The sequence below is a fragment of the Triticum dicoccoides genome, chromosome 6A (genome assembly GCF_002162155.2).
Source record: "Triticum dicoccoides isolate Atlit2015 ecotype Zavitan chromosome 6A, WEW_v2.0, whole genome shotgun sequence".
Classification (NCBI taxonomy): Eukaryota; Viridiplantae; Streptophyta; class Magnoliopsida; order Poales; family Poaceae; genus Triticum; species Triticum dicoccoides.
Genome location: NC_041390.1, coordinates 612,635,107 through 612,653,229, shown reverse-complemented (window position 1 = coordinate 612,653,229; position 18,123 = coordinate 612,635,107). Strand labels below are relative to the sequence as shown.

The following is an 18,123-nucleotide window of genomic DNA, read 5'->3' as shown; positions in this document are numbered from 1 at the left end:
GCGCGCGCGCGCGCACACACACACACACGTAATAACGAGTAGGGTATGTGCATTGTCGGTGATAGAGATAACAAGCCAACTATTGGTTCCCTTTGTAGTTGTCTAGCAGAAGTCGCTTGAGTTTCTACCCCCTCAGTGAGTTTAACTGGTCCGTCATCCGCTCGTCAAGATGATCAAGTCCACACCACAATTTTGCCATATGCTATGTATGTACGCACTAGAACGACATATTTCTTCTTTACTTTTGAATTTGACGAGGTGTCTTCGTCATAACATGCTGTTGGAAGACTAGGTTGCACAATACCACTAGTTCTACTCTACTATGTACGAAAGCTGTCCCAGCTCATCTTCGCAAGCAGCAAAAGTAAAAAACCACTCTTCATGGAAAAATCAGGATACGTATGATTGATGAATACATGGAAAATGACTCCTCTCTGATGCAAGTGAGATCGACTGCTCGCTGAGACAGCTTGCCACCAACTAGGCAGATTATACATTTACATGTAAGTAGCACATGCAAACTTTGCTGGAAGCGTCTCATCCTCTATAGAGAGCTCGAGAGTCGCTTAATAAATGAGAGATCGATACAAATCATATGACTATCAACCTGCTAACAACTCTATCTAGGGAACCTTCTGGATGGTGTCATGGACGGTTTGATGATACAAATCTAATGATACTCCATTTGTTTTTTTTTACTTAACATGTTCGTGACCAATTTCAATATTAGATGCATCATGTCACTAGTCTAATAAACTTACCACTGCATTTCATCAAAAATAAACTTGCTTAAACTCTAAAAAGTTTGACTTAAGACAATTTAGTATACGAAGTAAATAAACTCTTTTGTGTTGTCCGCCGTTCCAAAAACAGAAGTTCTAACACTACAAACTCAGCATATGCAATTACACGGCAAACCACCGTTGACAAATGCCCTGCCACAATGACCACGAGACCGGCCCGTCCATGTCCGTCGTCGTGAACATGGCGGACTCTGGCGAGGAAGAATAGGAAATGGGACGTCAACACGCCTGGTGTCCCACGTGGGTCGTGCCCCATGTTTTATTCTTCCCCTCCCACATCTTCATTTCCCGAGGCTCACGACCGGTAGGCTTGCCGTTGGACGGATACTCTTTCTGTTTTAAGGGTTTGTGGTGGAGATGCTCGTACCTTATCCTATATACACAAGAGAGTGATCTATATTAACTTATTTATCTCAATATGCAAGTATGGCATCTCATCATACAACTATGAATGAGATAAAGCCCATCTCAACATGCAATCATGTATAGTGAAAGACCAACCAAAACACTCAACCATGCATGGAAAAATGTTTTGCTTTTAATTATTCTACGTATGTTCAATAAATATTTTACAGCTCTACATAATCAAATATAACAAGTCATATGTTATCAACCCCAAATTTTAAACGCAGGGGTATTATCTAGTTTGTATAGTCTATCAACCAACGGTCTTCAAATTATTTTCTCACCTTTGCTGCCTTCCAACTAACTCGATCTAAGAAGAACAGCAACGCCATGCCTGATCGGTGAGATAATAATTTCCTACCCGTGTGTCATACAATCTCAAACCACCAGTCCTATTTAGAATGCCAAGTTCCCGGCCGCCGTGACAGGCATGTGATGTACCTACGAAACAGGACAACAGGTAAATTCACGGCAAGACGCAGGCGAGCCTTCCGGAGAAGGCAGAGAAAGCCCCGTCCTCCCTCGTCCGCGAGCACGCATGTATTGTCGGTGATAGAGACGGCCGGCCAGCTACTGTTTACGCTGTAGTCGCCACGAATGGCAGTAATTGTTTAGCACAAGCCGATTTGGTTTTTCACCGGTCCGTGACTTTACCTGAACTGGAGTCGCCATGATCTCTGGTTACCTGACGGCCGTCATCCGCTCGTCAACTTGATCGATTTCAAAACACCAATTTTGGCATATGCTTTGTGTGTATACGGGATCTACTCTTCTTTTTTCCTTGTTGACGAGGGTTCTGCATCATAACATGCTCTTGGAATACTAGTTCGCACAATACCACTAGACAGCAGACACTACTTTTATTCTACTTTGTACGAACAGCTGTCCCAGCTCAGCTTCCCAAGCGGCAAAAGTCAGAAGCATTCTTCACAACAAAATCAGGATGCGCGTCATAGTTTTATAGAAAATGACTCCTCAAACAGCTTGCCACCAATCAGTGACTTTGAAAAAAAAAGATTACCACCAATCAGACATGGTATGCATGTACATGTACGAAATTTTTTCTTTTTCTTTTTTTGCGGGTATGTACATGTATGTAAGAGCATCTTCACTCGTTCGGCCCCCCAGCGCATAGGCCGGTGCTATTTCGGGCACCCGCCCGACGCTTTTTAGGCCCTGGGGGCGATCTAACTCCCAGCCACGCCCCTAGGCGCCGCCCCCCAAGTCGCCGCAAATTCAAACTTGGTCATTCCCAGTCCCAAAAAAATGCCACAAGTTCGGCGATCAGTGGCCTAGTTCGGCGATCAGCTTGCCATAGTTCGGCGATCAAATGAAAAGTTCGGCATACAAAAAAAAGAAAGGACGCGTGGGCAATGCATCAAACGGCTGGGTCGGCCTCCGGCGTCGGCGGAGTCAGCTGCGCGGGCTTGGCGGTGTCGGAGCTGCTTCTGTGATGGGCGGCGTCGGCGTGGCTTCAGTGCTGCTGGGCGTCGGGGAGGACGCGTAGGCCGGCGGTGAGTAGGTGTACGGAGGGTATTGCACGCCAGCGAAGGCGGGCGAGGGCGTGCGCTGGGCCGGGTAACCATGGGGAAGGTGATGTTGGTGTTGAACCCGTCGTGCGCGTCGGCATCACCGTCGGCATAGCCCGGCAACGGCGTGCAGCCCCAGGGTTGTGGCGATGACGAAAAGCCGGCCGGAGAACCGACGCTTTGCTGGCTTCAGGGCGCGTACGGGGCGTGGCCGCCAGGTGGATTCATCATCCCCGCGCGAGCCGCCTCGGCTTGTTCGGCCGAGTGCTCTGCCACCGCTGCAGTCGTGAGCGCCGCGCTGTCCCGGGCCTTCTTGGCGTTGGCCCTGTTTCGCCGGTCGGTGGTGATAGCCTCTCGGCGCTGAACTTCCGCCCTCCAGTCAGCGTTGGACATGCCCGGGGGCTTGGACGGCTGCGCCCTCGGCTTCCTCTGCTTCAGCTGGGCGACGGTGGCGGTCGCATCCGTCGCAGCGCGGGGGACCACATACTTCTTCGGCGGCATGGCGGCCGGCCACACAGACACACACACACACACACACACCACCACCACCACCACCACCATTGATGTTAGAACCCGGACTATGGGAGAAGTGCTTCAACAACAATGCCTCCAAGAGGGAAACGATGTTGCGAGCTTTGGCATCGCTACATCCACCCACCGAGGGTACATCATGGGTTTTCACCCCGAAGAGGGAGTCTGAGTAAACTCTAAATAATGCCTCCAATTAGAAGATGATGTGAAACACTACCATTGACGAGTAAAATCATAGCAGATCAGGACAAGATTTTTTACTCTGGAGTTCGAGACCTTGTGCCCGAAGGCATCACAAAACCTGACTCATCTTGTACTGCCGCCCCCACTTTCGGTGAAGAAGTCCCTGCTGCAAGCCGGAGCATCTTGCAACGATATGCGTACACACTCACAACCCTAATGTGGACATCACAACAGGACATTACCATGCATACGAGGAGCAAATCAATGCACACGGTCAACATCAGCAAGGCCAGCGTTGCCGCAAAGAGCCCACTCAAGGGAATCAAGCTGTAGCCCCAAATCTTAGACAGTCATTGGAAGCACATACAACTCCGTATATAAAGCTAGAAGACCTTTCCGAATAATTAAATCGTGAGCCCTTTGTATCTTTTTTTTCTTTTTGCATGCGTGCAATTTCTAATAGATAGGTTGCGTAATTTGAACCTGCCCCAACCCAACATGTCCTTGTTCCATTCAAAAAAGGAGAAACCGTAAGTAGGACTAGGAGTACTTGTTAACTAAGGGTGTTTAGCATGGTGCCATGGCAAAGCAAGCCAGCGTTGGCCTACCTTTGCTAACTTCCAACTGTGACTTACCTAGAAGGAGCAGCAGACCCGCATTCCTGCTCAACAAGATAATGTTTCATACTCGCGCGTTGTACAATCTCAAATCACCGGCCCTAAATAAGAATGCCAAGTTCCCGGCTGCAAAGACTGCCTGCGACCGGAAGAGGACAACAGTTAGACGACGGTGAGCTTTTCGGACAAGGCAGAGCGTGTCTCCTTCCTTGTCCACGAGCAAGCACATACTATCAGTGATAGAGCCGGCCGGCCAGCTATTGATTTGCTCTCTAGCCGCCAGGTTTTGCATCTGATTGGTCAGCATAGGTCGCTTGGTTTTTTAACCGCTTTGTGAATTTAAGGAGATCAACTTGATCGATTCCAGAACACTGGAACGTGGCCTTAGTCTTTCTTTTTTTTTGACAAGGGGTCTCAGTCTCATAACACGCACCTGGAGGACTAGGTCAGACAATTCCACTACTGGTTTTATTCTTCTCTGGACGAGAGCTATCCCAGCTCAGCCTCGCGAGCAGCAAAAGTCAGAAGCCACAGGAAAATCAGGATAATTTCATGGAGTCATTGACCAAATGACTCCTCTCTGATCCAAGTGAACAGCTTCGTCCCACGCCCAAGAAATAAGCTCAACTTGATAACCGCTATACAAACTATCATGTGCAACTCGGGTCTGTTGTCTCCAACAGGATATACCACCGAATGAATGGATCATGGATCGATTCAAGAACGCATGTGCAGCAGGTACGTACTAGCCTGCAAGGAGTGCAAAAACAACTAATCTAGTATATCCCCATTGGCTCCAAATTAATGGAATCGGATGCGCAGGCTCTTGCGTGTTTCCCTCCCCATCCGAGCCTACGACCTTGAGACGGCGATGCATGGTATCCATAGTTCCATACGCAAACCACACTGCCTATAAGTACCAGCTCCTACCGTTGCTAATTTCCACAACCAAGAAGCACTCTGGCAACTACACCACCAAGCTGATAGCAAGCAAGCATTGGCCAACCGATCATGGCGAGGCTTCAGTTTTCCGCGGTAGCGGCCTGCGCCGTCCTCCTCTCGCTCGCAGCCTCCTCCCTGGCCGGGGACGCCGACATGCTCCAGGACGTCTGCGTTGCCGACTTGGCATCCCGTAAGTCATCATCTTTGTAAAGTTTGTTGTTGCATTTTTCGTGCTGGCTCTTGTTGATGACGTGGTGTTTTCCTCAAAACGAATGTCGGTAGCAATCAAGCTGAACGGGTTCCCGTGCAAGGTGGACATCACGGCGGACGACTTCTTCTTCGCCGGTCTGAAGAGGGCTGGCAACACCAACAACGCGGCAGGGTCGAACGTCACGGCGGCGAACGTGCAGTCATTCCCTGGGGTGAACACGCTTGGCGTGTCCATGGCACGCATTGACTACGCGCCCGGAGGCCAACAAGCTCTTCACTAAGACCGTCACTGTTGGAGACGTGTTCGCCTTCCCACGTGGGCTCGTGCACTTCCAGCAGAATAGGGGTCGTGGCCCCGCCTCCGTGATCGCCGGCTTTAACAGCCAGCTTCAGGGCACACAAGTGATCGCCACCACACTCTTCGCTGCCGCACCGCCAGTGCCAAGCGACGTGCTTGCTAAGGCCTTCCGGATCGACAACGGCCAGGTGGACGCTATCAAGGCCAAGTTCATGTAGGGTACCTTTGCCGTCCGCAACTCTGTATCTGTTAACAAGAAAAATCGTCTGTACCATTACTAAATAAAAGGTACTCAAGCGAGCTGTAGTGTGTAGTTGATCTGTTGATGTGTATGTCGTATTTGTTTATCTTTGAAATAATACAAAACTGTTTCTGTTTCACGTAATGTATGTTACATTTTACTAGTGTGTCGTTGATTTCTTTATGTGTACAGTACATTTGATACATTCCTTTACGTGTATGTTACATTTTTTTTCTTTAACTTGTCGACAAATCTATAACTTGCTAGATTTCCCAAGATTTGTTCTCATGTTCTTTCTTCTCGATAAAGGGCATTCTTTATTGACTCGTAATATCGCATCAACTGGATACAAAACACAACGAGTACACACCCGGCCTCTGTATAATTAAGATGCACACAACCAAAAAGAAGAAGAAAAGACCCAAAGGGTCAATGGGCGAGGCAAACGACCCACCACAACAAAACATCAACTACTACCACTGTCATTGGCAACACCCGGACGACGAGAAGGTTGTCCTAAAAGCGACACCTTCAACAGGGAAATGGTGCATGAACACCATCATCGCTGGATCAAACCACATAGGCTAGATCACGAGTTTTCACCAAGAAGACAAGGACCGGCTAAGCTCCAAACAGTGCCTTCAACAAGGGGGCAGAACCGCCACTGCCAGGTACGACCAGTGAAGGCTGGACCTAGGGTTTTCACCCCAGAACCTAGGACCTGGTATTCAAAGAGCACCACCATAGACGAAGTCCCTGTGTTGTCACCACCAACTTGCCATGGAAGAAGTCCTCATGCAATGTCTCGATCATCACTGAAATTTCGGATCAAAGTGAACACCACACATCAGGCATTTACTGAGACAACAGATCTGAGAACACAGACAACGGCGACTGTGCTAGCACCAATGCCAATGTGAGGGCACACCCCAACCATCACCGAAGAACGATGAATATCTTCATTGTCCGTCATGAGGATGGGAGGCACGGGGTAGCCTGGCACGTGAAGCCCAATGGCCAAGTCACACGCACCACCACCGAGGATCCACCACTTCCCGCTACAACGGATGCACCACCGCATATACCAAGCCGACGAGTGACCACCAGAAAGAGGCCCCCGTCACATCAACCAGACGGGGACGCCGCGAGAGTGCCAGCCATCACCGGATCAAGCCAGTCGAGATCCGCTTGATCAGCACCCGACCAAGACACGGCACGAATCATTGCCCAAACGCCCACAGAGGAGGCACGTCTCCTGAAAGCCGCCTGGTGAAGCAGCACTGAGATTCAGCCATTTGCCGCCGCAAGCACCTTCGGAGCACCGCTGCCAAGCGCCAGATCATGTCGATCCACGCCAGCACCAGACGCCTACAAGCTACCACAGCCTAGATCCCGCCGGATCCAGCCCGTCCACGATGCACACCTTCAGATCTTGGCCAAGACCAGGCGCCGCACCACACCACCACCAGTACGGATCATCGGAGGACACGACTGGTGGAGCACATGGATGGTCATGTTGATGCTGCAGCACCTACAGGGCACGAGATCTAGGCGCAAGCGTCCCATTCTGGTGGCAGGAGGAAGACAGCCAACCGCGGGGAGGGAAGGAGAAAATCGGACGGGAAGAGCCCCGCCGCCGCCGTCAGCTCCGACGGCATCCTCCGGCGGCGGCGCGGGGAGGGCAGCGATTTAAGGTACCCTAGGGCCGACGGCAGGGGTGGCCTCCGAAGTCGCCCTAGGAGCGACCCGGGAGGCGTTTTTCTTCGGTCTTCTCATGTTCTGCATAGGCTAAACAAACAAAAGTCTACTCTAAAAGAATGGGCAAACAAGCGCCATTTTGGATGAAGCTAACCTATACCGTATGAATGGTCGCCTAGCTAGTTGAAGGCGCTCATACCTTATACATGGAAACTGTTTCTATTTTAAGAGCGTGTTGGAGATGCCCGTACCTTATCCTATATACATAAGATAGTGATTCCCACTAACTTATTTATCTCAACATACAAACATGCCACCTCACCATACAACTTGAATGAGATAAGGCCTAACTCAACATGCAATCATGTATAGTGAAAAACCAACCAAAACACTGAACCATGCATGGAAAAATATTTTTCTTTTAATTATTCTATGTATGTTCAATAAATATTTTACAACTCTACATAATCAAATATAACAAGTCATATGTTATCAACCAAAACTTTTAACACGCAGGGTATCGTCTAGTTTGTATAGTCTATCAACCAACAGTCTTCAAATTAATTTCTCACATTTGCTGCCTTCCAACTAACTATATCTAAAAAGAACAGCAGCGCCATGCCTGGTCGGTGAGAAAATAATTTCCTACCCGTGCGTCATACAATCTCAAACCACCAGCCCTATTTAGAATGCCAAGTTCCTGGCTGCCGTGACGGGCTGTGATGTACCTACCGGAACAGGACAAGAGGCAAATTGGCTGCAAGACGCCGGCGAGTGTTTCGGACAAGGCAGAACGCGCCCTCCTCACTCGCTCGTCCGCGAGCACGCATGTATTATCGGTGATAGAGGCCGGCCAGCTACTGTGTAAACACTGTAGCCGCCACAAATGGCATCTTATGTTTAGCACAAGCTGATTTGGTTTTTAACCGGTCCGTGAGTTTACATGGACTAGAGTCGCCGTGATTTCTGGTAACCAGATGGCCGTCATCCACTCATCAAGTTGATCGATTTCAAAACACAAGTTGACAAGGGTTCTCCATCATAACACGCTCTTGGAATACTATAGGTCACATAATAGCACTGATTCTATTCTACTCTGTACGAGAGCTGTCCCAGCTCAGCTTTGCAAGCAGCAAAAGTCAGAAGCAACTGTCCACAGCAAAATCAGCTGGATGCGCTTCATAGTTTCATAGAAAATGACTCCTCATACAGCATGCCACCAATCATGCAGGGTATGCATGTACATGCACGTAATACTTGTAAACTTTGGTGGGAGCGTCTGACCCTTCCTGCATAGGGTTGTTAGAGCAACTCTAGCAGACCCTGCAAAAATTTAACCCGCAAAACGCGTTTGCGGTTTCATGAAGATCGTATTTGCGGGTCGAAAACTAGCGCGGCCGAACAGATACCGTATCTAAACCTGCATAATTTGAAAAAACACTTTCGCGGAAGAAATTGCACAAACATAGTTCATCACATCACATACTACATAGTTCATACATACTACATGATCAACAAATTACAAGCATAGATCATACTACATGCTACTTTAACTAGTACTAGAGGGGGTCGGATCGGACGGCGGTGAGATCTGACGACGGTGAGGACGGTGCCGTGGAGGCCTAGCGACGCTCAATCCTCCTCGCCGGAGCTGCACAGGTCAGCGTACTTCGCCGCCTGCTCCGCGCGGATGCGGCGCCACTCCTCGGCCTTCTTGTTGGCGGCGACCGCCTGCCGCCACTCGAGGTCTTCAAGCTCCTCGGCATGGCACCGGCGCTCCACCTCCTCGCGCACGCTCCACTCGGTGATGGCGGCCACAACGGCGTCGACGTCAGCGACGTAGTCCTCGGGCCCGACGACTCTGCTGCAGCCGAGCGAAGGGGGCTCCTCGGGCTCCTCCTTCACGGGGATGAAGGCGAACGGCGCCGGCTCCTCCGGCTCCTCCTCGTCCTCCGACTACTCCCTCTTCACAGGGAGAAAGCCCACGCCGGATGACGAGGAGCTCCCGGCGTACGAAGACCTCGTGGAGGAGAAGGATGCGCGGCGACGGTCGTACTCTTCCGTCTTGCTCCGCTGGAAGCTCGACGCGGCGACATGCCGCGGTTGGTCTACTTCCCGATGCCGTGCTTCCTTGCGTCGTCCGACCTGACGCGCCGCTCGCGCTCCAGGTCCCTTCCGCCGTCGGATTTGCTGCCGGAGCCGTGTCCGGAGCTCCACATTCGGCCCCACATGGCGGCTGGAGGCGGGGCGGGTGGTCGCCGGCAGCGTGGAGAGGGGGAAAGGGAATCGCGTGGCTCGGCGGCGGCGGGGGATAGAGTTTGAACCCGCAAACGAGTCGCGGAACCGCAGTTATAGCGGTCAGGGTGTGCGGTTTGCGGGCTGCGGCAAAAAAATACGGCCGGGCGAGTATGTGGGCTCTGTTCTGACCGAAAAATTGGGCCGAGCCCGCATACTCGCTGGACTTTTGCGGGTATGTGCGTTTTGCGGGGTCTGCTAGAGTTGCTCTTAGCAGGTTGATAGTTATATGAATGTATCTATTCCAATCTCCCTTCTCCTAGCGTGCAAGTCACAATTGAGTCCAGGTTCTAATAAATTCATTGGATGTGTATCTCGTATAAGCTCCAATGATGATTCAAACTCTGAACAGTTATTCCCTTTTTTATTTTACTTCGCATATTAAATTTGTTTTAAGTCAAAATTTTAAAAAATAATCAATTTTATATTAAAAATACCGGATTTGCTAATTTTCATCTAGCAGCAAATTTCATGTAGTAACTCCAACACCATTTTATATCAGGTGAAGATCGTGTAGATTTTGACTTTTTCTTTTTTGATTGATTTACGTTTATTATTTTTACTTTGTCTTTCCCATGCCACGCACAACTACACTTGCACACCGCACAAATGTAATTGCACATTCGCGCACACGTACGCAATCGTAGTTGCATGTCGCTTGGGTTTGTACCCGATCCATGAGTTTACTTGGAGTCGGCATGATTCCGGTAACCTGACGGCCATAATCCATTTGTCAAGTTGATCAATTTCACAAAACAATTTTGGCATATCCTATGTATGATATACCTCAATTACAGGCAGTGAAGAATGATGTTCTCTCTGCACCGTTTACTGAAAAAGTTCATTTGGTCATAACTCAAATGAAGCCGAATAAAGCACCGGGACCAGACGGGTTTCCAGCTGAATTCTATAAGAAATGTTGGCATATCATTAAAGATGATCTTATGCCTATGTTTCATGACTTTTTGGATGGCCATTTGGAGTTGTTTCACCTAAACTTTGGTACGATAACGTTATTACCAAAGAAGAATGAGGCGGTCCGGATAGAACAATTTCGACCTATTTGCCTGCTGAATGTGAGTTTTAAAATCTTCACAAAGGTTGGAACCAATAGATTGACACAAATTTCTCACTCAGTGGTTCAACCTGTTGGGGAACGTAGCAAAAATTCAAAATTTTCCTACGTGTCACCAAGATCAATCTATGGAGTCATCTAGCAACGAGGAAGGAGTGGATCTACATACCCTTGTAGATCGCGCGCGGAAGCGTTCAAGAGAACGGGGTTGATGGAGTCATACTCGTCGTAATCCAAATCACCGATGATCCTAGCGCCGAACGGACGGCACCTCCGCGTTCAACACACATACGGAGCAGCGACGTCTCCTCCTTCTTGATCCAGCAAGGGGGAAGGAGATGTTAATGGAGATCCAGCAGCACAACGGCGTGGTGGTGGAAGAAGCGGGATTCCAACAGGGCTTCGCTAAGCGCTGCGGGAGGAGGGAGATGTGTCACGGGAGGGAGAGGGAGGCGCCAGGCCTTAGGTTAGGTTGCCCTCCCTTTCCCCCACTATATATAGGGCCAAGGGAGAGGGGGAGGGCGCAGCCTTGCCCCTTCCTCCAAGGAAGGGTGCGGCCAAGGGGGGGAGGAGTCCATCCTCCCCAAGGCACCTCGGAGGTGCCTTCCCCCTTTAGGACTCTCCCCTCCTCTTGTCCCTTTGGCGCATGGGCCTCTAGGGGCTGGTGCCCTTGGACCATGCAGGCCAAGGCGCACCCCCTACAGCCCATGTGGCCCCCCGGGGCAGGTGGCCCCACCCGCTGGACCCCCGGGACCCTTCCGGTGGTCCCGGTACAATACCGGTGACCCCGAAACTTGTCCCGATGGCCGAAACAGCACTTCCTATATATAATTCTTTACCTCCAGACCATTCCGGAACTCCTCGTGACGTACGGGATCTCATCCGGGACTCCGAACAACTTTCGGGTTACCGCATACTAATATCTCTATAACCCTAGCGTCACTGAACCTTAAGTGTGTAGACCCTACGGGTTCGAGAGACACGTAGACATGACCGAGACGACTCTCCGGCCAATAACCAACAGCGGGATCTGGATACCCATGTTGGCTCCCACATGTTCCACGATGATCTCATCGGATGAACCACAATGTCAAGGACTTAATCAATCCCGTATACAATTCCCTTTGTCTAGCGGTACGATACTTGCCCGAGATTCGATCGTCGGTATCCCGATACCTTGTTCAATCTCGTTACCGGCAAGTCTCTTTACTCGTTCTGTAACACATCATCCCGTGATCAACTCCTTGATCACATTGTGCACATTATGATGATGTCCTACCGAGTGGGCCCAGAGATACCTCTCCGTTTACACGGAGTGACAAATCCCAGTCTCGATTCGTGCCAACCCAACAGACACTTCTGGAGATACCCGTAGTGTACCTTTATAGCCACCCAGTTACGTTGTGACGTTTGGCACACCCAAAGCACTCCTACGGTATCCGGGAGTTGCACAATCTCATGGTCTAAGGAAATGATACTTGACATTAGAAAAGTTTTAGCATACGAACTACACGATCTAGTGCTATGCTTAGGATTGGGTCTTGTCCATCACATCATTCTCCTAATGATGTGATCCCGTTATCAACGACATCCAATGTCCATGGTCAGGAAACCGTGACCATCTATTGATCAACGAGCTAGTCAACTAGAGGCTTACTAGGGACATGGTGTTGTCTATGTATCCACACATGTATTTGAGTTTCCTATCAATACAATTCTAGCATGGATAATAAACGATTATCATGAACAAGGAAATATAATAATAACTAATTTATTATTGCCTCTAGGGCATATTTCCAACACAACCTAGTCAGACAGCATTCATGCCGGGACGACACATACTCGAAGGAGTTGTTGTCTTACATGAAACACTTCATGAGATTCACTCGAAGAAACTAGATGGGGTTATCTTAAAAGTGGATTTCGAGAAGGCTTATGATAAAGTAAAATGGCATTTTCTTCAGCAGGCAATGCGCATGAAGAGTTTTAGTGAAACCTGGAGGCACCAGGTGGATACTCAAGTTCAGAAGGATAGTGTCGGAATTAAGGTGAACGATGACATTGGTCACTATTTCCAGACGCATAAGGGGTTGAGACAAGGGAATTCCATGTCACCCCTTCTGTTCAATATTGTGGCAGATATGTTGGCCGTCATTATTGGCAGGGCCAAGCAACATGGTCATGTAGAGGGTCTAGTTCCTCATCTGGTTGATGGAGGGGTGTCCATTCTACAATATGCTGATGACACTATTCTTTTCATGGAACATGACATAGCTAAGGCATGTAACATGAAACTTATCTTATGTCTATTCGAACAATTGTCTGGCTTAAAGATCAATTTTCATAAGAGCGAGGTGTTCTGTTTTGGAAAGGCCAAAGACGAGGAACATACTTACAGACAATTGTTTGGATGTGAATTAGGTGCTTTACCATTCAGTTACTTGGGTATTCCGATTCATCACCATAAATTATCCAATAAAGAATGGAAATGTATTGAAGAACGAATTGAAAAAACACTCAGCTGCTGGAAGGGCAAGCTGATGTCATATGGAGGTCGATTAGTTCTGATCAACTCAGTACTAACTAGTATGCCAATGTTTTTACTTTCATTCTTCGAAATTCCGAAAGGGGTCCGAAAGCGACTTGATTTCTTTAGATCTCGATTCTTTTGGTAGTCTGATGAGGCCAAGAGGAAATACCGTCTCGCGCGATGGGATATCCTTTGTCAACCTAAAGACCAAGGGGGTCTCGGTATTGAGAACTTGGAAATTAAGAATAAATGCCTTATGAGCAAATGGTTGTACAGGTTAGGGACAGAGCCGGAGGGCATGTGGTCTCAAATCCTACGCAATAAGTATTTGCACTCGAAAACGCTAGCCCAGACTACCATTAGACCAACTGATTCACCGTTCTGGAAGGGACTTATGAGAACGAAGGATATGTTCTTTCGTAGGGTCAAATTCTTGGTTGGCAACGGGATGTTAACAAGATTTTGGGAGGATACATGGTTAGGAGAGACACCTTTGGCCTTACAATATCCTACCGTTTACAATATTGTGCAACGTAAGGAAGATTACGTAGGTATCGTCCTTCAAACTATTCCCTTGAATATCCAGTTCAGACGTGCGTTAGTGGATGCGAGATGGACAGCCTGGATGCACTTGGTTCGGAGATTGATTGAACTTCGACTCTCCGACGTGCTGGACTCTACACAATGGAAGTTAACTAAAAATGGGATATTTATGGTGAAATCCTTTTATACGGATTTGATTAATTCTGGCCCCCTCTCAAGGTCACTTCATATATGAAAGGTTAAGGTTCCTTTGCAGATTAAAAATTTTATGTGGTTTGTCCACAAGTAAGTAATACTCACAAAGGACAACTTATTTAAGAGGCGATGGGTAGGCAACTCGCGGTGTTGTTTTTGTCCTCGGGATGAGACAATACAACATTTATTCATTGAATGCCCACTTGCCAAGTTACTTTGGAGAACGATTCATATAGCTTTTAATATTAATCCCCCAGTAGATATTGCGTCTTTGTTTGGGACGTCGTTAGCTGGGGTTGCACAGATTACGGCAGCTCGTATTCGGATTGGAATATGTGCGGTACTATGGGCTATACGAAACTGCAGAAATGATATGATTTTTAACAGACAACACAACTCAACTTTTTTGCAGGTTATCTTCAGAGCTACAGCTTGGATTCGTACGTGGTCCTTACTCACTCCTATGGACTCCAGGGAGCCTTTGGTTACTGGGTGCAACCAATGGAAGATGGTGGCTCGGGCTATATTCAACCGGTTCGGATGGCGCTCGCATAACAGGATAGAGGGCTAGAGAGCTTGTCCTTATTATCACCGTATCGGTTGTTTTTAGGCCCTTTCTATTTTTTTCAGATTTATGTGCTTTGATTTTGCTCCGTTTGCGAGCTGTAAGACCTTTTGAGGATACTTTTTGAATTTTTAATAAAAGGGCCGCATGCACCATCATGATGCAGAGGCCGGGGGTTTACCTCCATTTCAAAAAAAAATTATGTAGACCATACTAGAACGGGATCTTCTTTTCTTTCTTAACAGCGGTCTCCATCATAACATGCTCTTGGAAGACTATGTCGCACAATACCACTAGTTCTATTCTGCTCTATGCAGCGAGTTGTCCCAGCTCGGCTTTTGCGATCGAGCAGCAAAAGTCAAAAAACCAATCTTCATAGAAAAATCAGGATACGTATGATTGATGATTACATGGAAAATGACTACTCTCTGGTGCAAGTGAGACTGACTGCTTGCTGAGACAGCTTGCCATCAACTAGGCATGTTATACATATACATGTACGTATCACCTGTAAACTTTGGTGGAAGCATCTCGCTTTCTATAGGGAGCTCGAGAGTCTTTTAATAAATGGGTGCTTATTTCAAGATACGCATACAATAAATTTGTTACAACCATGACTCAATCGTGACTTGCATGCTAGGATAAGGGGGATAGAGATAGCTAGATACAAATCATATGGTAAAACACTCACAAAATGTGGATCACACCGATGAGTGGGCTCCATATGGAAAGATAAAAGAAATGTTTAACTAGAAAAGCATTAGCTAGTACAATGAAAAGATAACAAGATACAAACAACTAGCAAAAAAATTACATCGAACATCTTACTAGTTATCTTCTTTTTTCAATTGTACGTCGCCCACCAGATTGAAAATTATAGATGAACTAGCAGTAAAGGAAAGTGGCACCTGTAGACGCGCTCATCAACCAGACTTTGAAGATCACAATACTCACTCGTAGTTAGAAGCTATATCTAGTAACCATTGAGGGAACATCATTTCGTACATAACTCCAGACAACAAAGACTTGCAATTCATAACCATTCCAGATGATTGGAGAAATCGTACCATGCCACAAAACAATTTAAGGTAAGAGGTTGAAGTTGGCACACGGAGAGCCAACCAAATGCTTCCCTTGATTGACATAACAAATACTAAGTTTCGAAGATAGGCAACTAATATGTCGACACCTACCCTTACATGCCATTCGTTGGCATTAGATTGGTTGCATCAAGGTACGGAGAGGCCTTGTTCCCACGCACCAATGCTTCCACTTTCTCACTGATGATGCTAGGGAACCAAAACTTAAGGGAAACAAGACCTACTAGAACTAGAAAACCAAAAGGGGCGGGTACCCACTCCTTATGCCACCGGTGAACCCATCAGAAGGGGATGAGGAAGATGGCCAAGTTGTTCGTAAGGATACTTCCGTGGCGGCTATGGTTGGCAAAGGGGTTATTTTCCAGATTGGATTGAATTTAAAGGTTATAGTAATTGGGAGTCCGGTTTTGCGTTTTCTCTTGAGTTTTTAAAAATAATGAAAGAGCTCTTTAAAACCTGTATAATGATCTAAGACCATGAGCTTGTCGAGTGTGCACCAGGAGTTGAGATGGTGTCAGTCAGATTTATGGGTTTGGTTTAGGCAAGAACTTTATGGGCCTCGTTAGGTAAGATTGTCCTAAAAGGGGCCGCACTTAATCAATTCTCCATCCATCTCAAAATGTAAGGTGTATTAGTTTTTTCAAAATTCAAACGTGTGCATGTTTGATCAAGTTTTTAAAAAAAGTATTAATATCTATTATCACTATATCACTAGATCCATCATGAAAAGTAATTTTTTTTGTATCGCAGATGTTGATATTTTATTCAATAATCTTGGTCAAACATGCATATGTTCTACTTTCACGAAAATTCATGCATCCTGTATTCTGGGAAAGAGGGAGTGTATGTGAACTCTGCTAGTGGATTTGTTCGACTTGTGGATGGATGGTTGTATTTCTGTAAAACGATGTGACAAAGCACTCAAATCAATATAATACTCTAAAATGATAGAAAATACCCCTACAAAAGATGTCAAAGCTTTCACCACAAGTACCATTGCTGGCGCTCAAATTGATACACGGTTGTCAAGTGCTCCAGAATAACCCACTCGACCCATACACCCTAGCCGAGAGACAAAAACTTCACATGCCATCCACCGACACTAGAGTGAGACAGAGCAGGAAAATGTCCTAATTCCTAAGCAAGGGCAATGCCACATCCTCATTGCTCGGATCCGACGGTCACCCTCCAACCGTATATGGACTAGGGTTCGTCGTGCCTCCAAGGTCATAGGTCCACTAGAGGAGGGGCGTACCTGTATTGACGTTGGCAAGAGAGAATAACCTCTTGATCGCCCTCTTTTTGCCTGTCTCTACATAAGATGTACTTCATTCCACTTTGCAACTTAATAGTATGTTCTAAAGCTTGTGCTCAGTTTTTGAGCGAACCATTTCTGTCAGTTTGTTGCTTTTAAAATATTGCATAAAAAATTAACCTAGTGGTTCTGTAAAAAAAAATAAAGGGTGCATTTTATTGACTCATAATGTCGCCTCAAGAGAATACAATAAAATGATCACATGACTCAGACTATGGGAAAAGTGCTTCAACAACAATGCATCCAATAAGGGAACAATGTCGCGAGGGTCGATGTAGCTAGATCCACCCACGGAGGCTAGATCATGGGTGAAGAGTACCATTGACGGGTAAAACAAAAGCAGGACATGCCAAGATTTTTTACTCCGGAGTTCGAGACCTTGTGTTAAAAAAATCACCAAACTTGAGTGTACTGCCACCCCCACTTTCACTGAGTAAGTCCATGCTGCAAGCTAGAGCATCTTGCCTCGACATCCAATGACGCTCACACATGAGCACCATTGGTGTTGCTCGAATAGACTCACGGTTGTCGACAGCTCCAAAACAACCCAGTGAATACATACACCCTAGTCATGAGGCAAAAACTTCATATGTGATCTGCTGGCGCTAGAGTGAGACGGAGTAGAAATGACCTAATTCCAAAGCAAAGACACTGCCACCCCCTCAGTGCTCAGATCCGATGGTAGCCCCCAACCAGAGAGAGACCAGGGTCCATTGCGCCTCCAACGTCTGTAGGGCCACTAGAGGTGGTCCATACCGGTACGAACGTTGGCAAGAGAGAAGAAACTCTTGAGCGTCCTCTTTTCTCCTTTATCTACATGGCATTTACTTCATTCCACTTAGAAACTTAATTGCATGTCTAAAAACTTGCGCTAATTTATCGAGCAAATCAATTCTTTCAATTTGTAGTATCTGCAATATTGCAAGGAAAACTAACCAAGCTAACCTAGTGGTCCTTTAAAGAAAATATAATGGCCGCATTTTATTGACTCATATGCCGCCTCAAGAGAATGCATCGAAATGGGCGCGCGAAGGCAAGCACCCCCCCC

General features: G+C 47.2%; 1 pseudogene; it reads left to right on the top strand.

Annotated features, from left to right (window-relative positions):
• Positions 1-5,055: 5,055 nt before the first annotated feature.
• Positions 5,056-5,821, top strand: LOC119314627 (annotated as a pseudogene).
• The last annotated feature ends 12,302 nt before the right edge of the window (positions 5,822-18,123 follow it).